The 26,036-nt window shown below is 40.8% G+C and overlaps 1 protein-coding gene across 6 annotated transcripts in view; it reads right to left on the bottom strand.

Annotated features, from left to right (window-relative positions):
• Positions 1-9,881: 9,881 nt before the first annotated feature.
• The window catches only part of micu3a (mitochondrial calcium uptake family, member 3a), a 201,411-nt gene continuing 185,256 nt past the window's right edge, over positions 9,882-26,036 (bottom strand). For all 6 annotated transcript variants that reach the window (XM_072570017.1, XM_072570041.1, XM_072570025.1 and 3 more), the window contains one exon: positions 9,882-12,604. The gene's annotated coding sequence lies outside the window, so the exon portion shown is untranslated. The remainder of the gene's footprint in view (positions 12,605-26,036) is intronic.

The following is a 26,036-nucleotide window of genomic DNA, read 5'->3' as shown; positions in this document are numbered from 1 at the left end:
CAGATGCTGCCAGGCTTAGAAATTTGGTAGCACATTGTTCGTGTTCTTCAGGCGCCAATGCGGTGGTGAACTTGCAGATTTTCTGACCAGTTAGGCTCAGCGATGACAATTCGCAGACGCCTATTTGCACCGCAATAAAGGAACGTCGCGAAGATGACATTGGATGGATCCTGAGAGCGGCAAAAAAATAAAGAGAATGGAGCAAAGCTACCCTCCACCTGTTCACCATATACCACTACCCTCAATTTCCTGAAGAACAGAGCTCAGAAAACCAGAGAAGCGCAAAGAAACAGAAGTCCTTCATCAATTAGCAACCAGGAACTGCAGAGGCAGTAGTGCTAAACACTGGACAATGTGCTTGGTCATTGGAGAAACAGCCCACCTACAAAGTGACAAAGGAAGCCTTGAGGACCAAACAATCTCAGTGTTTGTTAATGTTGTCATATTCCTCCACTACTAACAATTATTCAAGAAATTGTTGTGGACCAGGCCAGATCCCTGAAAACATTTCAAGAAGGTAGCCCAGACCTTAAATTTGCTGGTTTTTTGAAGCAGGAGAGAATCAGCTGGGAAAACTACTTAGTTTTAAACAAAACAATTTATTTACAAGATTACTGAATGAAACACAAAGAACAGAAAACAGAATACCGAATAACTTAGGTAAAAACAATGACTGCAGATGCTGGAAATCAGATTTTGGGTTAGTGGCACTGGAGGACCACAGCAATTCAGACAGCATCCGAGGAGCAGCATGTGCTCGTCCAGCACCACTAATCCAAAATACCGAATAACTTAGCCTATCCAAAAACCCAAACAGACAATCCCAACTTAATGATGCTGATCCAAAATACTTGCAACAATCCCCATAAACACCCCTTGGCATAAAAGGTAAAAATGAAACACATGTTCTTACAGGAAAGAAGTCAATAAGGAGAGAATACCAGGTTGGACTTGCTTCCAGCAGCCTTTCTTCACCACACACACTCTACATTCAAACCAGACCAGAGAATAGCTGAGCTAAGAGAACTGGCTACTCGACTTTGATGATACAAGTGATTTTTTAAAAAACTTGAAAACCTTCTGGCTGAGGCAATATCTATTAGCTATTATCAAACTGGTCCTAAAATCATTCACCTCAGATGTTTCGGAACCTGTATCATTCATAACTTCTCTGAAAAAAAAGCCCAAGGACAACCTAACCTTTTAAAGGAACAGCTTCAGTGTCGGGGTTGGGGTTGGGGTGGTTTCAAGTGGTGGCAATCTAACAGATCTGCTTTGCTGAGCTCTGCACCAAAGCTCAGGTGAAGTGGTGTTTTTACCCTCCCCATCTAAGCTGTTTTGGAGAAAATTGGTAGTTTTAATTGCTGGAGTAGAATTGCTACTTACCTTTTTTGTGATAAGGGAAAATGATTAAAGATAAAGGGTCGCACAGATCACAACAGGCAGGATACTCTCCTGCAGCAGCGGACACACCCACGGCTGCAGCATTGACCTCTGTTGAAACTACATTGGACTTAGCTGCTCAACAAGTCCTGGCGTCGGAGTTTGTGAAACTTCAGGAAAAGATCAAAGGATCGATGGAAGAGAATCATGCCAGGCTGGAACCAATCTCTGCTATGCTGCAGAAGCATGAGCAAGAGCTGCAGAATCTTGGGAAGTGAGTGGAGGAGGTCGAGCGGTGGACTGTGGTGTCAGAGACTGTGCCCAAATACTCGATGGGACAGATCCTGGCCCTGGAGGAGCAGGTACGGACCTGAGTGGAGCAGGTCGACAACCTCAAAAATAGAGATCGAAGAGAAAACATCTGGATGATTGGACTGCCAGAGTGAGAACAAGGTGAGCAGCCAGTCAGTTTCTTCGAACAATGGCTGCTGCAATTTCTGGGTTGTGAGGCTGAGGTGGCTGGGTGCAGATTGACATAGCTCACTGAGTCGTGGTGCGCAGGCCCAGTTCGGACCAGCGTCCTCACCCAGTCCTGGTGAGACTCCAGTTCTATAGGGACAAACAAAAGGTATTAGAAGCTTCTATATCACTGGGGAAGGATTCACAGGCCGATTCGTAAAGAATACAAGATGATGTTTTTTCAAGACTTTTCTATGGCTGTGATCCGCAAGATGAAGACCTTTGATGAGGTGAAGAGGAGACTGAGGGACCTGGATATTCAATATTCCATAAGGTACCTGGTGGTACTCCGTTTTAACCACAAAGGATCTGTGCATGTATTTGACTCATCGGAAAAAGCAAAGAACTTTTTGGACACTTAGAAATAGACTGAACGGTCCAAGGAACGTAGATAATAATGGTTCTTTTCTTTCCCTTTATTTTATTTTCTCTCTTTAAAATTATGTTATGGCAAGTGCTGTTGGATTTTTTCCCCCCCAGTGATAATTGAGGTCAATGTATGGGAGGAATGGGTGAAATGCCCACTTTTAATTTCTTTGTTCATAATATCTATGTATCTTTTATCCTTTGCCTGGGTTTGGCGCAAAGCTCCAGCTAGTAAGAGCTATGGAGGTGTATGTGGATGGTGTAAGCGTCCCCATGGACAAATGTTTTTTTGTATGCTGTAATTGGTTTATTTATTGATTTATAGTAGAAGTAGCTTTTGAAAGTTTTAGTGTCATTATTTTTTAGGCTCTATGAGTCTATAGTTATTTGCACTCAGCGCGTCGTGAGTAGGGTTTTTCTTCTCAGGGCTTTAGAAGGATATGGATAAGTGATTTTTTAAAATGGTGCACCTGGAATATTAAGGGGAGTCACTCGCCAGTCAAGTGGAAAAAAGTACTTTCGAGTCTCAGGAAGGAGACGGTTGAGATAGCCCTGTTGCAAGAAACCCACTTTTGTGATAATGAGCATCTAAAGTTACAGCAGGGGAGTTGGATTGGGTGTTGCTTTCATCATTTAACACTAAGAAAAGGGAAGTGGCTATACTTGTTCAGAAGAATCTCCCATTTAAGTTATTAGATCAAAATAAGGATGAGTATGGGTGGTTTGTGATCCTTAAAGCTTTAATACATGGTGAGGAGTATTGCATTCTAAATGTTTACTGTCCCCTGGCATACCCCCTCAAATTCCTAAATTGATTGCCCTTGGAATGTGACACACTATCATAGGTGGAGATTTTAATTGCCTCATGGATCCCACAGTTGATAGAATGCCCAAACGTTCCCCAAGTATCTCTCTGCAATCTAAATAATTGGTTGACAAATGTGGAATTGAGACTGGTAGACATTTGGACATGTGTCCACCCTACGGGGAGGGACTTCACCTTTTTCTCTAATCCATATGTGCTACACAAGGATTGACCCTTTTCTAGCTCCCTCGGCTTATTTGGACTTGGTCATGCCCTGTAAAATTAGAAATGTAGCCATTTCTGATCATGCAGCAGTGTGTTGGAGGTTAAGATTAAGGGTAATGGAATAGACTCACGGCATTGGCGAATGGATACTTTCATTCTCAAGGACAGCAAGTTCATTGATTATATTATAGGCAGATGATGTTCTCTTATCAAATCCCACAGTTTCTGTACCCCATTTAATACAATGCATTAATTTATTTGGCTCTTTCTCAGGACATAGATCAATTTTACAAAGTTGGAGGATGTGCCCGTGTTTTGGGGGGGGGCGGGGGGGAGGACAAAGACATTGAAAGTGAATTATGATTCCCTTTTAAGTGGCAGCGGAGGGTTTTCTCTATCTAGGTATTTTTGTTACTTCCACTTTGACCAGCTATATGAGGCTGATTTTGTTCACTTGCTTAACAAGATCTTCAACGATGGGAGGCTCTTCCAATATCATGGTTAGGTCGAATAGCCCTTATCAAAATGAATGTTCTTCCTCATTTGCTATATTCCATGCAATTGCTTCCTCTGATACTGCCCAAGCACACACATGCAGAGTCTTAGTCATAGAGATGTACTAATGGCTGGCTCAGTTCTTTCATTTGGCGTCATATGCAGCCTCTCATTAAGCTTGATAAATTGCAATTACCCCAGGGGTTGGGGGTTAAACTTTCCAGATATTAAGAGATATCAAATAAGGTCCCTTCTATCCTTTGTGAATGACTGGGCTTGTGAGGACCTGAGGACAATATGGTTTGATATCGAGGCCTCCCAGACAAAGTGCCACATATTAATCTGTTGTTTATGGAGAAGATAGGACAGTTGTGGAGTACTGTCAGAATCCAATCATCATTAATATGGTCAAAGTACTGACAGCAATGTGACAGAGCGAAGGCAGTCTATGTAAAACCTCCTATCTCAACCTCAGTTGGAATGCCAGGATTCCAGCCAGGGTCGATGGACTCTGGATTGAAACTATGGGCATCCAGGGAAGTCTCCTGTCTGGGAGACTTGTTTGAGGGGAAGGTCATGATATCCTTCGACCAAATCAGTCACATGTATGGATTGCCCAGCAGAGACCTCTTTCGCCACTTTTAGGTCAGAGATTTTATCCAAAAAGATTAGGCTTTTGATCAATGCCTATACGTCTGATGCAGAGAGGAGAGTGCTTCAGGCTATAGGCACTCTCTCGGTTAGTACCCTTTACCACCTACAGGGATGTGGTGCCTTGAAAGATATTTAGTTTCAAAAGTGTGGTCCTACAAGAAATAGGACAGAGGTAGTCCAGTTGGTTTTCAAGCATGCCCCACCATTCAAGAAGATCATATCCTTAATCCCATTTACTTGGATACCTTGTGGACCAAAACTCTGTCTAATTTAGCCTTGGCTATATTCACTGGCTTAGACTCAATTTATCTTAGGGTAAAGAATTCCAAAGGTACGTACTGAGAGAACTTCCTCATCTCTGAGCCAATCTGTTTGTGAGCTTTATTCCCATTTACCCTGAAAACTTTTCAATTCCTGGGGGGATAGCTCTACATCTACATTAAAAATATTTTAAAACTCTGCTTTCATCATCTTTTCAGGTAGGGAGGTCCAAAGTCTTACCACATTCAGTGAGAAAAAAAAACCTATCTAAAATAGGCAAACTCTTATTTATAAATAGTGACCCCTAATCAAAAGCAGCAAAGGATGGACTGAAAAAAATACCCTTTCCTTATAAGACATTCTCACCTAATAATTAACCTGGTTAACTTCCACTGCACAAAGCTTGGAAACCCCAAAAATAAAGCCACTATTCATTAAAAGAGGGAGGCACAATGCAGACCAGTAAGCCTGTCATTAGGAAAATGCTGGAATCCATTCTAAATAAAATATCAATGAGACATTTAGAAAATCATAACATATTCAACCTATGCTTGACAAATTTATTAAATTCATTGGGAATGCAGGAGGTGAAGTGGATATGAGGGAAAAATTTTCATTTTGAAAGAATATGAAAGTGGAATATCATTTAATAGGAAAATATATTCAAATGCTGCAATAAAGTGGGATTTGGGTGTCCTCAGACAAGAATCACAAATTTTAGCATACAGGTGTAGCAAACAATAAAGGAGGAAAACAAAATGTTAGTCTTTAATGGGGGGGGGGGGGCGTGCGGAAATGGAATATAAAATTCAGAAGCCTAGTTGCAATTGTTGCAGTGGAGAGACCATATCTAGAGTACGGCAATTGTTTTGGTCTCCTTCTTTAAGGAGTGTTACATTTGCATCAGAGGCAGCTCAGAGAAGGTACACTAGGTTGATTCCTGGGAAGAAATAATTATCTTATGAGGATTAGTTCAGCAGGTTAGGTCTATACACATTGAAATTTAGGGGAGTGAGAGGTGAGAATTCTGTTGGACGATAATCTGGTGTCATGTGACACCTGGCAAAGGGGCCAAGGATAAGGTGAGGGTGGGAAGGGTGTATATTGGAGGAAGTAAAATTAAAGCCACAGTCAGATCGGTCAGGATCTTATTGAATGGTGCAGCGGGTCTGAGGAATTGAATGGGCCATCTGGACAGAATTGGTGGTACAGAGGATCATATCTCACTCCAATGGAGGGGAACAATTGGTTATGTAAAGCTGAAGGGTTAAAACTCCAAAAGATATGGGATAAGGTGAGATCAGGCCTCAAATGAGGACACAAAATTATCTATCATTCTTATTGATGGCATCATGGAGTGAAATACGATCATTAACATAATGATCACTGAACATCTTACCAGTTATCACAGGACCTTCAAGCATTCTGCAGGAGGTGGTGCAACAGGGATACAACAACTATTGTGAGATCACTCACTTTGATAGTGTACTATCAATAGAATCATGCACCAACTCAGATACTCATACTTTGGGACCAATAAGGTTGACAGTTGGATTTATGCTTGGTGACTTGCATATCACAAGTGTGCAAGCATACATGATGAAAAGAACAGCTGTCGATATTCCTTGCTCTGCTTAGCTGGATACACACCCTGATCTTGGGGGTTGTTGATAAAGATAAAAGTAAGAATGTTCAGGGCTGCAGGGTTTGCAAAGATATTGAAGGAGCCTACCTCAAGCATCAGTGCTATGATGCACAGGCACCAGACTACCTCCACCACCCCAAAACCGACTAGAATCCTGGCCATACTTGACAACATCCACAAACTCCTCCTGCACCCTCCAACCCAATCTAATCATCTCCAGCCACCAATCACAACCAAGTACTTGTTGTAGTACAGTTAATTTCTGTAAAAGGACAGTAAACATTGTTTCCACAATGTCTGTCTGTCCAGTGTCTCACCATTCAAAAAAAAATTCAAATTTCTCTACAATGTACTTCATCTGTCGTGTTCTTGGCCATTCACCTAACTTCCATATCCTGCTACAGCTCTTCATTGTTTACTTTTTCAGATAGTTAGGTATTATCTGAAAACTTGGAAAAATTACACTTATTTCTTTGTCCAATTCATTAACATGGATTTACAAATAAATGATGCTCAAGCTCCAAAAAGTGGTCAACTAGAGCAAATTCAGACCTTACCTGGATGACCAAAGAAACAGAAAGTAAAATAATGCAAAGATGTCCTTATGATAGAGATCAGGTGGGTAAACAGTTAAGGCCAAGCCAAATACAGGAGATTCAGAGGGAAATAGTAAAAGGACATGCCACAGTGGCTCAGTAGTTAGCACTGATGCCTTACAGCACAGGGGCACAGATTAAATGCCAGCCTGAGGTGACTGTGGAGTTTGCACATTCTTTCCTTGTCTGCGTGGGTTTGCTCTGGATGCTCCTGGTTTCCTCCCATAGTCCAAAGGTGCGCAGCTTATGTGGACTGGTCATGCTAAATTGCCCATAGTGTCCAGGGATGTGTAGGTTAGGTGGATTAGCCATGGGAAGTGCAGGGTTACAGGAACTGAGGTGGGCTTGGTGAGGGTGGGGGTGAGTCCAGATCGGATGCTCTCCAGAGAGTCAGTGTGAACTTAAGAGTAATAAAGGTGTATCGCATGGAAATAGACCCTTCAATCCAACCAGTTATCCTAACTTAATCTAGTCCCATTTGCAAGCATTTGGCCCATATCTCTCTAAATCTTACCTATTCACATACCCATCCAGATGCCTTTTGAATGCTGTAATTGTACCAGCCACCACCACTTCCTCTGGCAGCTCATTCCATACATACACCACCATCTGTGTGAAAAAACTGCCCCTTAGGTCCCTGTTATATCTTTTCCCTCTCACCCTGAACCTACCCCCAATGTTCTGGACTCCCCTACCGTAGGCGGTGCCAGTGTATCCATCGGATATGTGGAACAGTCCATCTTCCACAGCTACACTGGCACCACCCCCCACCTTTTCCTCCGCTACATCAATGACTGTATCGGCGCTACCTCATGCTCCCATGAGGAGGTTGAACAGTTCATCCACTTTACCAACAACACTTTCCACCCCGACCTCAAATTTACCTGGACCGTCTCAGACTCCTCCCTCCCCTTCCTAGACCTCTCCATTTCTATCTCAGACGACCGACTCAACATGGAGGTTTACTATAAACCGACCGACTCCCACAGCTACCTAGATTACACCTCCTCCCACCCTGCCCCTGTAAAAACGCCATCCCATATTCCCAATTCCTTCGCCTCCGCCGCATCTGCTCCCAGGAGGACCAATTCCAATACCGAACAACCCAGACGGCCTCCTTCTTCAAAGACCAAAATTTCCTCTTGGACGTGGTTGATGATGTTATCCACCGCATCTCCTCCACTTCCCGCCCCTCCAATTGCCACCAGGACAGAACCCCACTGGTCCTCACCTACCACCCCACCAACCTCCAGATACATCGTATCATCCTTCGTTATTTCCGCCATCTCCAAACTGACCCCACCACCAAGGATATGTTTCCCTCCCCTATCAGCGTTCCAGAAAGACCACTCCCTCCACGACTCCCTAGTCAGGTCCACACTCCCCACCAACCCAACCTCCACTCCCAGCACCTTCCCCTGCAACCGCAAGAAATGCAAAACTTGTGTCCACACCTCCCCCCTCACTTCCCTCCAAGGCCCCAAGGGATCCTTCCATATCCATCACAAATTCACCTTTACCTCCACCTGCATCCGCTGCACCCGATGTGGCCTCCTATACATTGGGGAGACAGGCCGCCTATTTGCGGAACGTTTCAGAGAACACCTCTGGGAGACCCGCACCAACCAACCCAACTTCCCCGTGGCTGAACACTAACTCCCCCTCCCACTCCACCAAGGACATGCCGGTCCTTGGCCTTCTCCATCACCAGACCATGGCAACATGATGCCTGGAAGAAGAGCGCTGCATCTTCCACTTAGGAACCCTCCAGCCACAAGGGATGAATGCAGATTTCTCTACCTTCCTCATTTCCCCTCCCCCCACCTTTTCTCAGTCCCAACCCTTGGACTCCGCACCGCCTTCTTGACTTGCAATCTTCTTCCCGACCTCTCCGCAACCAACCCCTCTCCGGCCTTTCACCCTCACCTTAACCTCCTTCCACCTATCGCATTCCCAACGCCCCTCGCCTAAGTCCCTCCTCCCTACCTTTTATCTTAGCCTGCTTGGCACACCCTCCTCGTTGCTGAAGAAGGGCTTATGCCCGAAACGTCGATTCTCCTGCTCCTTTGATGCTGCCTGACCTGCTGCGCTTTTCCAGCAACACATTTTTCAGCTCTGATCTCCAGCATCTGCAGTCCTCACTTTCTCCTGATCTAGAAAACAAACTAGTATACATTCTGTCAATTTGTCCTCACCAATATATCTGCAAATTTGGATTGCTTGGTCTGTATGAAGATTAAAGCCCCTCATCAATACTGTATTATCGTGGTCATGTGCCTTTCATTTCCTGATTGATACTTTGTCCTATATTGCAGCTTCTGTTAGCAGACCTATAAACAATTTCCTTGAATGTTTCCTGATCCTCATTGATGTATAGCTTTACCCAAACTAATTCTACGTCAACATTTTCTGAGGCAAGTTAATAGAAAAAGAGGAAGAGAAACTAAGTTATTTATTTCCCAATCTTACACATATCTCTCTAATGGCTATCAAGTTAAAACTATTAATTTCTATGCTACTAATTCATCTCATTTATTTCAGATGCTTTGCATATTCAGATATAATGATTTTAAATTTGACATTTTAAAAATTTCCCTCATTTCATCTCATTTTTCACTTTCAGACCCACTGCTTATTTTAATTCTGCTTCCCTTGCTGCTTTTGAATTTTCCCATTCCTCAAGGATTCCTTCACATTTTAAAGAGATTTTAGCAGTAGCGGGAAAAGTGGAGGACTTTTGAAAACAAATACAGAGATCAGTACTACATTGGTTTTTTTGTTGAATTCTGGTTTTGTTACATCTACACTAGAGGAATTTTTCTGATATGGAATTATTGTGGTTATTTAAACTATACAAGAGTTAAGGAATTCTAATGGGAATTGTTCTAATTCGCTGAAATGAAAATTCCACAAAATAACAGCCAACTCAAAGTAACTTGCATCAGCTCATTCATATTGTACTGCAGAATTTATTTTTCAATGCTGTTCCAATTACATCTTGGATTTCTATCCCATAGCAATAACAGAGACAATATTTATAATGTAACCGGCATAGAAAGGTAGTGATAAAAATCATTACAGCTATTCATAAAATTGATGCCCATACTTCCAGAAATGTATTTCATCTTCATTTTTTACTGCAGTCTGAAATTCAAGTTCTACATCAGTTCTGGCACTATAAATTTTACATATATTTTTAAGTGCTGAAGATTTCCAACTCTTTGGGAAAATAGTTTGGATTTGAGAGTGTGCGCAGAATTATGGATATTGTAAATTTCAACCTGTCCCATGTAACCATAAATTCTAGAATACAACATGATTACTGATAATATGTAACAATCTTCTTGGAAAAGATGCATTATAACTCAGATGACATATTACATGCATACAGTGCACATCATCAGAAAGTTCACTGTAATTCTCTCAAACAACAATGTTTATGCACTGAGGCAACCGCCGGTATAGCTAATCCCGCCAGAAAAAAAAAGAACAAAAATACAGGAATGGTAGGACAAAATATTAAGGAAATATTACAACATTTTATATATACTTGCTGAAGGAAACTGACATTTGCATTTGGGCAGAAGAGGGTGTTTCTGAGACAGGTTTATGTTGGGCTTGAAGAATGTGCTTGGAACTGTTCTTGAATGCACAGTTGGTGGAACAACTGCTTCAACACGAAAGATCAATGAGTTAGGAAAAATAAAGAAATATTCAATTGAGTGTGTGTTTTGGAGAGGGAGGAGACAAAAATTGCAAATTCACAGGTAAGGTATATATAGGCAAGAGAAGAACAAAATTATTTAGTTATTAAGCATGTGTTTTAAATTTGGTAGATATAAAGCATTATCAGTACTTTCGGTATGATTAAACTGCAGTATATCTTTCATTTGTTTCAATATGATACATTGCTTCTGTAAATTTGTTGTATTGATCCAAAACAAAATGGTGCCATAGTTGCAGTGCAGTGTGGTAAAATTAGCATTTAAAAGCCTGCTGCAGCACCTCACTTAGATTTGTTAATCTAATGGTAAAGATGCCCTTAAAACATCTGTAAAAATAATTTGAAAATATATGTTGAGACTAATCAGTAAGATGCCACAAATTATCAGTATTGTATCTTGCATTGTTTGACGTCCTGATCTTTGTTCTGTTTTTTCAAGTATCAGATAGTTCTTTCAGTTTCACATAGTTGCTAACAGAGGATAGTAGTTTCTGTGAAGAATGATCATTTTATATGTTTGAATTTCAGTATTGCAGAAAAATAGAATGGTTTTCAGCCATGTGATTACTAGCTTTCAAAGTCAAAATACAATTTGAATATAACAAAATATACTTGCTCTCAATAGCTTTATTATTGTTTTTAAATCAATACATTATATTCTGCAAATAATTGAGTTATTTATCTTTTTGAAAATAAGAATATATTGCTTGATTCTAACACGTAACTGAAGCTATAAAAGTTGATTTTGCAGACACTGAATTATAAATCATTGATGTAACAACTGTGCTAATTGTAACTGTGACAGCTGCAGTAACCAATTCGGAATTAGAACATTACATTTAAATGCTTATTATATGAAAAGTATATTCATTTGAAGTACACATCAAATGAAATGCAAAACAATCCCTATCCTAATACAATAAATATGTGAATAGTAAATGGAATGCAGCATATTATAGAATAAAGATAATAAAATAAAAGTGAACCTTGCTTTGAGGAGATATCAACACAATTGTTTTAAGAATTAACTGAAATAGTACGCACTGACAGCTTTAAATGAAAGGGAACCAGTGATTTGTCAATATTCTCTTAAAAGTAATTTTCAAACATTTCATTCCTTTCATGATTTGAGTTTACATAAATTGTGTAGAATTACTGTTCACCACACAAAAACAGGCTATTCAGCCCAGCTGGTCTAGCAGTATTTGTTCTTCATATGACGATCTTCTCACTCCTCTTCATCTAAACCTATAAATAAATCCTCCTCTTTATTCATTCCTATACTTATCTAACTTCTCTATAAATATATCTATGCTAATTACCTCTACAGATAGAATAATAAATAATTTGTATTGAAAAACATGAAATTAAATGTTTCTAACTAATAGTTTGCAGGTCTACTTTTCCCAACACGAACAAAATACATCTTGAGATTAATGTTCAGAAGCAATTTTGCCTATACTTTTAATATATTATGCTAGCTGCAAACATCAAAGTCGAGTGATGAATGGATATGGTGCTCACGTCCACGTAAGAGTTTATCACATTATTTTTCTTGACTACTCATTCCATATCCTGCACTGTAAAGATTTTCAGCTGTGAAGCAAGGCATAATATACAGAAAAATCACATGTGCTTGTCAGTTCTATTAATTTAAGACAATGTTCACATCAACATACAAAGTAGAACAATTTGAGCAGTGAATAAAAGTTACTATAATGCAGTAATATTCCTATTAATCAAATAAGGTTAACTTTTTTTGCATAAATCTACCTTACCAGTTAACATTAGACCTTAAATTGGGGTTTATATGATAACATTCCAGACATCAGAAGTAGCATGCTTTACATTTCCTTCAAATTTGTTCAAAAAATATTCATTTCCTTTCATGTAGGTTTGCAGTAACCTTTCCAGTCAGGCCACTTGACCATCTGTGTTGAGAAAAAAAAAGAGTTAAATAATATTTATTACCTCGATACTTGACTGCTCCAATGCCCCTTGCTGACCCTCCATCTACTATGGTCTGTAAACTGGAGTTTAGCAAAACTTTGTTGTCTGCATCCTAACTCACACCAAGTCCCATTCACCCATCAATTCTGTGCTTGCTGGCCTACACTGGTTTCCTAAAGGGAAATATCTCAATTTTAAAATTCTCATCCTTGTTTCAAATTGATCCATTGTTTCTCTCCAGATCTCTGAAACCTTCTCCTGCCAATGACCCTTTGAAATCTTTGCATTCCTTCAGTTATGGCATCTTCTATATCCCTATTTTTTAATTACTATATGACTGTGCTTTCAGTTACCTTGGATATAAGTTTTGCAACTCTTTTACTAAACCTTTCTTTGCCTCTATGCAACCCATGTCTGCTTTTAAGGCCTGGACTGCTTCAATGTCTGAGCAGTTGAGAATGGAACTGAACACTGTACAATCATAGCAAACATCCCCAATTCTGACTTAAAGATGGAGGGTCAGTCAGTGATGAAAAAGCTGAAGATTGTAGCAGTATTCTGGGTCAATGATGATTATCTTTCAAATATTTCCTTTCAGCTAATTTTTGCCCAGATTTCCAGTGACTGTAATCTTACTAGGGCCCTTATCATATGCAGCACTTTTGTCAAGGGTAGTCACTCTCAACTCAGCTCGGGAATTAAGCTTTTTTTGTTGATGTTTGTATTAAGTTGCAGTGAGGACTGGAGTGGAATGGTCCTGGTAGACTGAAATCTAGCAATTTTGAATAAGTAAATGACACTTACTCTGTTAATGGATTGGTATATATCATAGTGGAAATTTTGGGGAGGCCAAGGTGAATCATCCACTTAGCATTTCTGATTGTAGATCATTCAAAATGTTCAACTGAGATTTCTATGGTGATGTACTTGGCTTTGCTGTAATTGAGGCTGGGGATGTTTGTGGAGCCTCTTGGCTCCTATTAGATGTTTAAATGTCCACCATAATCTATGACGAGATGTCGAAAGACTGCAATGCTTTGTTCTGATAGGTTAGAGTGGAATCATTTAGCTGTGATAACAGCATACTGCTTAAGTTTAGCAGGAATATTTGTCCTGTGTTGGAACTTGACCAACTTTGCACCATTTTGGTATACTTCGTGCCTCTTCTGATATGCTGGGGATGAGCAATAAATATTTGCCAGCCACTGATGACCACGTCCCCGAGTCAATTAAAAATAAATTCTTTTAGTTTTTCATGGGATGTGGATGAGTCTTGCAAGGTCAGCAGCTGTTGGCCATCCTCACCTTCCCTTGAATGGAGTGGTTCATTACGTAATTTCAGAGAGTAGTTTAGAGTCAACGATTTTGTTGTGTAGGTCTGACCATGCAAGGATGAAAAAAAATCCTCTGTTAGAGGTTGTCTGTGAAGCAGATTGGTTTTCACAGCAATAGGCGATACTTTTACACACACAATTTGTGTGTAGCTCTACATTTCATATTCATCAATGGAAGTCAAAAATCCACTCGCTACTGTCGCGGGATTCAAACTGCTATGGACTAGGCCAAACCAAATCCCCTCAAAATATATTAAGATGATAGTCTAGACCCTTACTTTTCCTTATTCTAAGGTACATGTAAAGCATTGTGTTCCAGATGCAATTCAATTGGTCAAACTATGAATATTAAGCTACAGTTAAAATACAGACAAAATAAAAATTAAAGAACTGGCTTAACTGTAACTATGAAAATACTTAACGGAATAAGATATACAATACAACCTCAATTATCTGGACATCAATTATCCAAATTTCAGATTAACTGAACAAGATCTCAAGGTCCTGTAAAAATGGCATTAGGAAACTCATTATTCAGTTATCAGTTAGAACATAGAACAGTACAGCACAGAACAGGCCTTTCAGCCCACGATGTTGTGCCGACCATTGATCTTCATGTAAGGTAAATTTAATGTACGAACCCTCAAATTTCTGTGACCATATGCATGTCCAGCAGTCTCTTAAATATCCCCAATGACCTCGCTTCCACAACTGCTGCTGGCAACACATTCCATGCTCTCACAACTCTCTGCGTAAAGAACCCGCTTCTGACATCCCCTCTATACTTTCCTCCAAACAGCTTAAAACTATGACCCCTCGTGTTAACAATTTCTGTCCTGGGAAAAAGTCTCTGGCTATCAACTCTATCTATGCCTCTCATTATCTGGTACACTTCAATTAGGTCCCCTCTCTTCCTTCTTTTTTCCAATGAAAAAAGTCCGAGTTCAATCACCTCTCTTCGTGAGATAAGTCCTCCATTCCAGGCAGCATCCTGGTAAACCTCCTCTGAACCCTCTCCAAAGCATCCACATCTTTCCTATAATAGGCTGACCAGAACTGCACACGTTATTCCAAGTGCGATCTAACCAAAGTTTTGTAAAGCTGCAACAAGATCTCACGGCTCTTAAACTCAATCCCTCTGTTAATGAAAGCCAAAACACCATATGCTTTCTTAACAACCCTATCCACTTGGGTGGCAATTTTAAGGGATCTACGTACCTGCACACCAAGATCTCGCTGTTCCTCCACACTGCCAAGACTCCTGTATTCAACTTTCAAGTTTGACCTTCCAAAATGCATCACTTCACATTTATCCAGGTTGAACTCCATCTGTCACCTCTCAGCCCATCTCTGCATCCTGTCAATGTCACACTGCAGCCTACAACAGTCCTCTATACTGTCAACGACAACTCCAACCTTTGTGTTGTCTGCAAACCTGTTGACCCATCCTTCAATGCCCTCATCCAAGTCATTAATAAAAATTACAAACAGTAGAGGCCCAAGGACAGAGCCCTGTGGAACACCACTCACCACTGACTTCCAGGCAGAATACTTTCCTTTCACTACCACTCGCTGTCTTCTGTCGATCAGCCAATTCTATATCAAGACAGCTAAATTTCCCTGTATCCCTTTCCTCCTGATCTTCTGAACGAGCCTACCATGGGGAACCTTATCAAATGCCTTGCTGAAGTCCATATACACCACATCCACTGCTCGATCCTCATCAACTTGTCTAATAACATCCTCAAAGAACTCAATAAGATTTGTGAGGCATGACCTGCCCCTCACAAAGCCATGCTGACTGCATTTAATCAAGCCATGCTCTTCCAGATGGTCATAAATCCTATCCCTCAGAATCCTTTCTAACACCTTGCAGATGACAGACGTGAGACTGACTGGTCTGTAATTGCCAGGGATTTCCCTATTTCCTTTCTTGAAGAGAGGAATTACATTTGCCTCCCTCCAGTCCTCAGGTACGACTCTGGTGGAGAGTGAGGATGCAAAGATCTTCGCTAGCGGCGAAGCAATCACATTTCTTACTTCCCAAAGCAGCCGAGGACAAATCTGGTCTGGTCCTGGCGACTTGTCAATTTTAATGTTTGTCAAAAGTTTCAGCACATCAGCTTCCTCAATCTCTGTCCGTTCCAACCTGCTTACCTGCTCCTCAATGGTTTCATTCACTACACGGTCCTTTTCTTTAGTAAAGACAGAAGGAAAAAACTCATTTAGGGCTTTGCCTACCTCCTCAGACTCTATACACAAAAGTTCCCTATGCTATCCCTGATCAGCCCTACTCTTTCTTTGATCATTCTCTTATTCCTCTCATACATGTAAAATGCTTTTGGATTCTCCCTAATCCTTCCTGCCAAGCCTTTATCGTGCCTCCTCCTAGCTCTCCTCAGACCATTTTTGAGTGCCTTCCTCGCCTGCCTGTAATCCTCTAGAGCTGAGCAAGACCCTTGCTTCCTCCACCTTACGTAAGCTGCCTCGTTTCTTTTGACGAGAAGAGCTCCTCCGCTCTCGTCATCCAAGGTTCCTTTATCTTACCCCTTCTTGCCTGTCTCAGAGGAACACATTTATGCATCACTCGCAACAACTGTTCCTTAAACAGTCTCCACATGACTGTAGTGTCCTTTCCATGGAACAATTGCTCCCAGTCCATGCTTCCCGACTCATGTCTGATAGCATCATAGTTTCCTTTTCCCCAATTAAATATCCTCCCATTGTGCCTGCTTCTCTCCTTCTCCATAGCTATGCAGAATATGAGGCAATTGTGGTCACTATCGCCAAAATGCTCTCCCATCGCAAGATCTGATACCTGCCCCGGCTCATTGCCGAGCACCAAATCCAAAATGGCCTCTCCCCTCGTCAGCCTGTCAACGTACTGAGTTAGGAAACCCTCCCGAACACACCTTACAAAAACAGCTCCTTCCAAACCATCTGCTCGAAGGAGGTTCCAATCAATATTGGGAAAGTTAAAGTCACCGATTACAACAACCCTGCTACATTCACACTTTTCCAAAATCTGCCGACCTATGCTTTTCTCAATCTCCCTGCTGCTATTGGGGGGCCTGTAGTAAACCCCCAATGAGGTGACTGCTCCCTTACTGTTCCTAATTTCCACCCATACTGACTTAATAGTCAGACCCTCCTCGACAACGGTAACTTCTGTAGCTGTGATACCCTCTCTGATTAGCAGTGCTACACCCCCTCCTCTTCCCCCTCCCCCCTATTCTTTTTAAATGTTCTAAACCCTGGAACATCCAGCAACCATTCCTGCCCCTGAGTAACCCATGTCTCTGAAATGGCCACAACATCATAGCACCAGGTACTGATCCATGCTCTAAGCTCATCACTTTTATTCCTGATACTCCTTGCATTAAAGCAAACACACTTTAACCAATCCCTTGGTTCTTTCCCAGGAAATTCCTTCCCACTGGCTGCGCTACCTCTTGCTATTGCCTCATCTCCATCAACTCTCACCACCGATATATAGCTCAGGTTCCCACCCCCCTGCCATACTAGTTTGAACCCTCCTGAACTACTCGAGTAAACCTTCCACCCAGGACATTGGTCCCCTTCCAGTTCAGGTGCAACCCATCCTTCATGTACAGGTCCCACCTTCCCCAGAAGGCATCCCAATTATCCATATATCTTAAGCCCCCCCTCCTACATTGCCGGATAATCCAGAAATGTTTGGATTCCTGGCACTTAAATTCCCGCAGTTTACAATCAGATTGATTATCTGAACAAAATATTCCCCACCCACCTCTTTTGGATAATTGAGGTTCTACTCTACATATAAACTACTATGTATCAGTTCCAATATAATAACATCTCATAAACACTCCCTAGGCAAAGGCAATTTCAGTAAAACAGATTGTCTCACATGCAATTCTAGCAGCAAGAGAACTCCAGCTTTGAGCTGTAATAGAGAGGAATAAGAGCTTCCTCATCCAATTTCAAGATCCCAGCAACTGCAGAAAGCTAAAACTAAAAATCCTGGTTCTGTGGGAACTCGACCACACTGTTCAGGCTGCTTCCATAGTTCCAACTTAAAAAAAACCCAAGGCCTCACAAGCTGTTTATTTAAATGGCTTGAGCAGACTGCTTGGCATGTCTGTCTCAACCCTTCATTTAAAAAAAAAGATAAAATAAACCTTTAAAAGCCATAGTATGTCAATCCATTTCAATTACTAGTCCAATGACATCCCCAATATCCAATGATCTCCTAGACTCCTCACTGCATCAGGTGGAGTAAGGTATATGCCAAGCCATAATGTTACATATTGGGATGGAATACAATTCTGCTATTACCAGTCGTCCATACAATTTCTTGGATACAGAGGTTTAAACTGTAATGTGTTTTGAAATGATCTCATGCAATGTGGTGGTAAAGTCACAAGAAACTATATAGGGTACTTTAATGTGGAAGCAGATTTCATGAGGGCACTGCTGTGGTCGCTGCTACCAATATTGTTACAGATAAATGCATCAGCGACAGGTAACTCGATGAGTTGGTGGTCAAGCAGGACTTCCTTTTTGTTGTATCTATGACTACTTATCAAAGGTCCAGGTTAGCAACTATGTACTTCAGTTTTCAGTTAGCTTGGTCAGTAATGTTGCTACTGGGCCTCACTGGTTATGAACATTGAAACTTTTGTGCAAGTGCTATCCTTATAAGATTTCCTTAGCCATATTTAATGTGATATTATGAGACTTTATAACAGGGTCCCTAGGCCATACCCAGCCAACTATACATCACTGTACTGCCAACTCTGGGGGTTTTGCCCTGCTGGTTGGACAGAACATAATGGACAGGGTTGCTAATGGAGGAGTCTAGAGCATTAGTTCAAAGGCAAGACCATGTGAATACAAACAAGTTAGGCTATTGCCCGATTAATCTCTGAGAAATCTCTGCCAAGTTGGCATAACGTTTACAATGAAAATGTAATTAAATTAATAAGGTTGATTGGGAGAACATTAGATTAGTTGGTCATATTTTAAAAAGCAGACCTATAAGCTGTTTTATTTTAAGCTGCTTGAGGCGAGAGAGTAACAATGGATAATAATGCAGCCCAGATATTTGTGAAGATGGTCTACATTCTGCCAATGTTTATCCTTGTTAATCCAGTAAAATTAATGGATGTACCTCTGGGGTCCATAAGTATGCACGATGGGGTGTACTTCAACTCCTCTCCATTCCTCAACAAAAAAAATCAAACTTCAGTTCTATAATTTATTAGTTTTTCACACCTTTTGCTTCCTGTATCAAATATTCATATTCACAGCAATATAACATTCATATTGCAATCCCATCTTCCTTCAGTTAGGTACACTAACATGTATAGTATTCATAAAATTAGGTATCATAGAAATGTCTGCATACTGTATGCATCCCACCAAACCCCTACAAATAACATGTTATAAGTAGCAAGAAGAGTTAAGATAAATATAAATGTATTCTCTTAATGCAAAGCTAAAAATAAAAACCTTTTTTTCAAAAAGGAGAACGGCATTATTGAGCTAGCAGGACTTCATATTTGGGCATTAATGTCAGAAAAATAAAGAAATAAACTTCCCAGATTTGGCATCATATCAACATATTATGGTGCCTTTAATATTCTTCTGTGAATATTGTTTTCTGTGTACTAGCATAACTATGAGTGGATTATAAACACTAGCACAGACTAGCTGGGCTGTATGGCACATTTCAAATGCTATGAAATTCCATGTAACCAAGGAGATAGTCAGCATGAATTATCTCAAATTACTTTCAGCTAATTAAACCAATTATTAGGAAACTATAAAATTAAGAAATGCAATATAAATGAATCGCTCCATATAAACTTTACCATATTAATAGTACACTTCACTGACGGAGTACGTGTGGATTTTATCAAATCACCAACAGATGATACATTAGTAATGAACATATCGGATAGCCTTTCAAGATTTCTTTTGCATAAATACTGAATCTCAACTCCACATTGTACATTGTGGTTGGTTATGATGTATATTAAACCATACTAAAATAAATGTATAGATGTATTAGATATATCATCTGATCCCTTATGGCATTACTTAGATTGCCTGAAATACATGATGGGCTAAGTGTGCATCAGTGGAATAAGCTTGCAATCATTAAATTAGCTTAAGACTGTATAATGTTTAAAAGAAATTTGAATATCCAGTTACTAGCTGAAGAAAATTAGACATCAAGATTTCACATCTTAGGACATTTACTTTGACAGTTGACTAATATACTATTAACTAAGAACAATCTTGGTGGCCAACTCATACATCGAACTGTGGAATGTAATTTACCCATTCGTATTCCTGGGCTCAACCATAAAGACACTTCACAGATAAACTCTGCACTACCCTTTACGTAGAATCTCACTTATGCAACATGAACTTGTATAGTCAAAATGGACACCTTATTTGGGAAAAAAAAGAATTGCAAGGTCAGATGACCTTTTCTTCCTTGCCAATACAGATGGAACTACAAGACCCTGATCTAATCTTCATGTCTTGTTGAAGTTATTAGAAGGCAAACAACGTTTCTAGATATGTCTATGAGAAGTAATTAAAATTCAAAAGATGTTTCCTGTGGTTAATGGGTTCTCTTCTCCAAGTAATTTTAAAACTGCTTTGTCAATACTGTTAGCAAGCTTTGACTCCACAGTTGAAATCCAGTGAATGGATTTGAAAAATATTAGTATATCACTATGGTGTGTGAACATACAAAAATATTTTAATCCCACTGTTTCATGATAGCCTAGCTACCACAAACATTCCAGAGAACAACGCTCATCATATTGTTCCACATGCCACACGTGGAGAAAGTGGCCACTGGGACATACAGATTTTCCTCCATATTTGTGAACTCACAACTCGAACATTTGTCTACTCTGCCAAAAAAGAAACCAATCATTCAAAATTCACCAACAAAATTTACCTATCCTGAACTACTTTTACTTCTGCGGCAACCTCGCTCTCCAAACTGTTTCAGTATGCAGCTCTTTTTTTTTATTTCAAAAATATACTTTATTCATAAGATGATTTGATGGTCTGTACATTTGGTCATGCCATACATATGTCCACATTTACAAAGACAGATTCGAATTTATCATTTATACAGGTCTATGCATTTCTCAATCTTATGCATATATTTGGCTGAGGCATCAGCAGAGCCCAAAAAACGTCCGCATGGGCCCCCTGTTCTTCTTTAGGCAGGCCGATCTTACACGGTGGTCTTTCCCCACTGCGCCTTGGCGGCAGCTGCCCCAAGCTTCAACGCGTCCCTCAACACGTAGTCTTGGACCTTGGAATGTGCCAGTCTGCAACACTCAGTCGGGGTCAACTCCTTCAGCTGGAAGATCAACAGGTTTCGGACCGCCCAGAGAGCGTCCTTCACCGAGTTGATGATCCTCCAGGCGCAGTTAATGTTCGTCTCGGTGTGAGTCCCGGGGAACAGGCCGTAGAGCACGGAGTCCCGCGTCACGGCGCTGCTCGGGATGAAACCTCGACAAGCACCACTGCATTCCTCTCCAGACTTCCTCTGCATAGGCACATTCCAGAAGGAGGTGTGTGACAGTCTCGTCCCCACCGCAGCCACTTCGAGGGCAGCGTGCGGTGCGGCAGAGAGTCCGGGCGTGCATGAAGGATCTCACAGGCAGAGCCCTTCTCACCACCAGCCAAGCCACGTCTTGGTGCTTGTTGGAAAGTTCTGGCGATGAGGCATTCTGCCAAATGGCTTTGACAGTCTGCTCAGGGAACCGCTCGACAGGATCCGCCCTCTCCTTTTCCCGAAGGGTCTCAAGGACACTATGTGCTGACCACTTCCTGATGGACTTGTGGTCAAAGGTGTTTTTCCTCATAAATTTCTCCACGAAGGACAGGTGATACGGAACGGTCAACTACTCGGAGCGTTCCGCGGCAGCGAGGCCAGGCCCATCCTTTGCAACACCGGGGACAGGTAGAACCTCAGTACGTAGTGACACTTGGTGTTTGCGTACCGGGGATCCACGCACAGCTTGATGCAGCCACACACAAAGGTGGCCATCAGGGTGAGGGTTGCATTGGGCGTGTTTTAGTATGCAGCTCTGCCCCTTATATACTTCACGAGCATAATCACAGTCACTCAGGTTGAGGGCATCTGCCAGATGGTGGTAGAGGAGGAGGATACATCATTGGGTAAGAGTGACTGGGAGAGAGGTATGTCTGCAATATCGTTCCCTTCCCACACCAGTAATCACCCTTAACCTCCCCTAAAAATGCCTGACCTTGTATACAGAACTTCTCACTTTTATCGCTAAGTTACATCACACTAGAATTGTTGTGAATATTTTATTCTAATAGTACCTTTTATTTCAGGTGTTTTAGTGTTGATTATTTTAACTGAAAAAAACCCTAAAATTAATCAGCAAAAAGTCATAAATTTGAGGCCCAAGGACCAAACCCTAATTTTACTATAAGTTATTAAGCTCGGCACTTGCAAGTTCACTGTTCGCACAGGTTTACAAGAATGGAATCCTTGTAGACATGGAGGAATGACTACCAATGTTCCTGGCACTGGCACTGTCACTATCTTTAAATTCCAGTGTATCCAGTTAAGGACCGATCATCTGTGCCAGACATGTATGTCCAAGAGTAACCGGCACCCTGTCTTACCAGAGTGACCTGGAAGTCTTGCTGAATGTGGGGTGCATGCAGTCACTACCCATGGAATGTACTCTGAGATTTGGTGACTGATGGAGATAGAAAGGAGCAAGTCATGAGCTGGAGTTGCCTGGAAACTGGTCTCATTTCCATGTCAGGAATCGTCACCGATTAGTTTCTATCCAGCAGGTGGGTGAATGGGAAACTACATATCAACGAGGTGAGATAGCTAATAATGAGGATGTTTGTGCATGTCTCGCCATTCAACAACTGAAAATGTGACTTCATGTCAGTGTGGAAAGCTTTTGGTGGACATCTCATGCAATTCTCCTAATTTTTTTGTCAATATCCGATCATTCTGGGGCTAGGAAGATTCTGCCTCTAGATTGCCTTATCAGCAACCTAATAAAGCATATTTTCTGGATAGAGTGGAAGAAACATCAAGATCAGTGAAAGTACTCAACCCAGCTAAGAAGTTTAGTTCTAACGAAGTACTAAGAACTAGTACTTTGGGTCATCAGATGTGGTAAAACATTGCAAATCATTCTTTGCAAACTTCAACATGTGTTTTTTAATGGGCCAAAATGATTTTGGCCTGCATCCTTTTTAAGTCTTCAACACAGGAAACGCAAGTGTGACAAAGAGCTCTCCAACTTTTAGGACATAAAATAAACGCTAGCTTTTGTAATTATAATCTTTTCTTGAATGTACGTGTGTGTTCAAGTGGGTATGGTTGTGCATATATTTGGGTGTTAAATAATAAACATATTTATTTTAGACAATACGGGTTATTTGTCTGTTCTTGACAGTTATAAAACTCAGGGATTAAAACCTTTTGTTTTAGAAAAATACATAAAAACACTTTTTTTTAATCAGTTCAGATATGGAATAAAGGAACCCTATTCTCATATTTCTCCCCAGTCTGTAACAATAGACATTCAATTTTCCCTAAATCAATCCAAAATTAGTTTTTGCTCCAGGATGTTACTCTTTTCACAGTTTGCTAGCAGTGGAATTTTCTTTTCCCAGAGACTGTTTTTCCCTTTCCATCTCAACCCAGCTGACTCTTGATTCTTAGTTATTTAATCTCATCATAAATTTGGACTTTTCCCAATTGAGCACAAACTCCCATCCACGGGTGAATCATAGACACTTTGTGGTTTCCCGATGGTTCCTCTTTCCCAGATCCAGGTAGATGAAGAAACATTTGATATCCTGCTATATTCTCGGAAAGCCAGCAATGTGATCTTTATGTGGCTTCCTCTGCACCCTTCCCAATGGCAATATGAATCATAAGGGCCAGTATCGAAGGTTGAAATGATAATCAGCTATCATGAGAACCCAACTCTCTGACTTTCGAACTATATGGATAGTTTAAAGAACTATTTAGACAGTTAAACTTTCCACTTATGAAAGGATCAAGAATGACTAAATATGTAACAAATGATTAATGTCTGAAATGCACCGCCTGAGGAGGCAGGTTCAATTGAGACAGTCAAAATTTAATGAGATTGTTGTTTGAAAAAGAACAACGTGCAGGGTTACAGGAGAAGACAGGGTAAAGATAAGACTGGTGGTGTAGTGGACACCAAAGGTTACCTAAGAGTCTAACAGGGTATTGATCAGATAGTTTGATGAGCCGAGGAGTGGCAGATTGAGTTTAATTTAGATAAATGTCAGCTGCTGCATTTTGGAAAGAAAAATTGGGGCAGAACTTATACATTTAATGGTAATGACCTTGGGAATGTTGCTGAACAAACAAACCTTTGTGTACAGGTTCATATTTCCTTGAAAATGGAGTTGCATGCTGACAAGATAGTGAAGGTACTGTTTGGTATGCTTGCCTTTATTGGACAGTGCATTTAATATAGGAGTTGGGACGTCATGTTGTGGCTGTACAGGACATTGGCTAGGTCACTATTGGAATACTGAATTCAGTTTCGGGTCCCTGCTATAGGAAGGATGTTGTGAAACTTGAAAGGATTCAGAAAAGATTTGCCGAAGTTGGAGGGCTTGAGCTATAGGGAAAAGCTGAATAGGCTGTGGCTCTTTTTCCTGGAGTGTTGGAGGCTGAGGGTTGGCTTCATAAAAGTTTATAAAGTAATGACGGGCATGGATAGGGTGAATAGCCAAGGTATTTTCCACAGGGTCAGAGAGTCCAAAACTAGACAGCATAAGTTTAAGGCAACATGGGAAGGACTCTAAAAGGGACCTACGGAGCAATTTTTTTCACACAGAGAAATGGAATGAGCTGCCAGAGGAAGTGGTGGAAACTGATACAATTACAAACATTTAAACATTCAAAAGATATCCAAATGGGCATATGAATAGGAAGGGTTTGGGGGTTATATGGGCCAAATGCTGACAAATGGGACGAGATTAATTTAGGAAACCTGGTTAGTGTGGATGATTTGGACCGAAGGGTGTGTTTCCATGCTGTACAGCTCTATGACCCTATGACTATAAGTGGAATGCTTAATCAGAGCACCAAGACAGCCATGATAGTACATTGCACAAGTTATTTGGCCTAAGTGTGTGATTCTGTGAACTCCACACTTTCAACAAATTTTTGAGCCTTTGGGAGACTCAAGGATCTAACCGTTGTGAACTCAGAATTTGCTGTCATTGTCCCCAACTGTGAACATCTCATGCCATCACTTCAGTAGCTCAAATTGAATCTTCCTTTAATCTTTAACCACTTAGGCCTATTGTCAAGCAGAGTTCAGATCACATAGCTTTTTCCATTTTCACCTTTAAGACATTGTTCTAAATCATAATTTTATAAACCTCACAATTGTAACAATATATCAGTTGAGTGCATTGAAACTGGATACTAAGAGGACATTTTTGATATTGGAGGCAGTTTTATCAGAACGGAAAGATTGATTAAACTGAGAATGAGTAATAAACTGTATCTGAAAGCAAGTAATTTGAATACTGCAATTATACGAATCTGCAGAAGTTGGCAAAGAATAGTAAAATGGATGTCCTAAATCAACTGTGGACATCTACGAACTGCAACATAAGGAGATGGTGATGTCTAAAGGGTTATAGGTAGCAGTTCAAGAAAGCAGCCTCAACACAATCATCGTGCACAACTTCCCACCTAGGCTCATTGACTACCACTCCCACTATCACACGCTATTTCTTCCCTCAACCTTGTCATGCATCCCATCTATCCAGAATTTTAATTCTTCCTATTCTCTGCACCTCCTACTTACTCACAAGGGACAGCTCACCACTTTTCCTGAATCACCAACAGCTGTATTAGCCATTTTCATCCCATTTAATCTTTGCATGTCACATTCCAGGAGAAAATACCCCAAAATAGGTCAGAGAGGCAAGGCAGGTGCTGGAGTGCCCAATATTTATCTGTCTATGAGGAGAGAATTCTTGCCTTAGTGGGAAAAGGTCA

The sequence above is a fragment of the Chiloscyllium punctatum genome, chromosome 1 (genome assembly GCF_047496795.1).
Source record: "Chiloscyllium punctatum isolate Juve2018m chromosome 1, sChiPun1.3, whole genome shotgun sequence".
In the NCBI taxonomy this organism is placed as follows: Eukaryota; Metazoa; Chordata; class Chondrichthyes; order Orectolobiformes; family Hemiscylliidae; genus Chiloscyllium; species Chiloscyllium punctatum.
The sequence above is the reverse complement of the archived record's forward strand: the minus strand, read 5'-3'. Positions and strand labels throughout refer to the sequence as shown.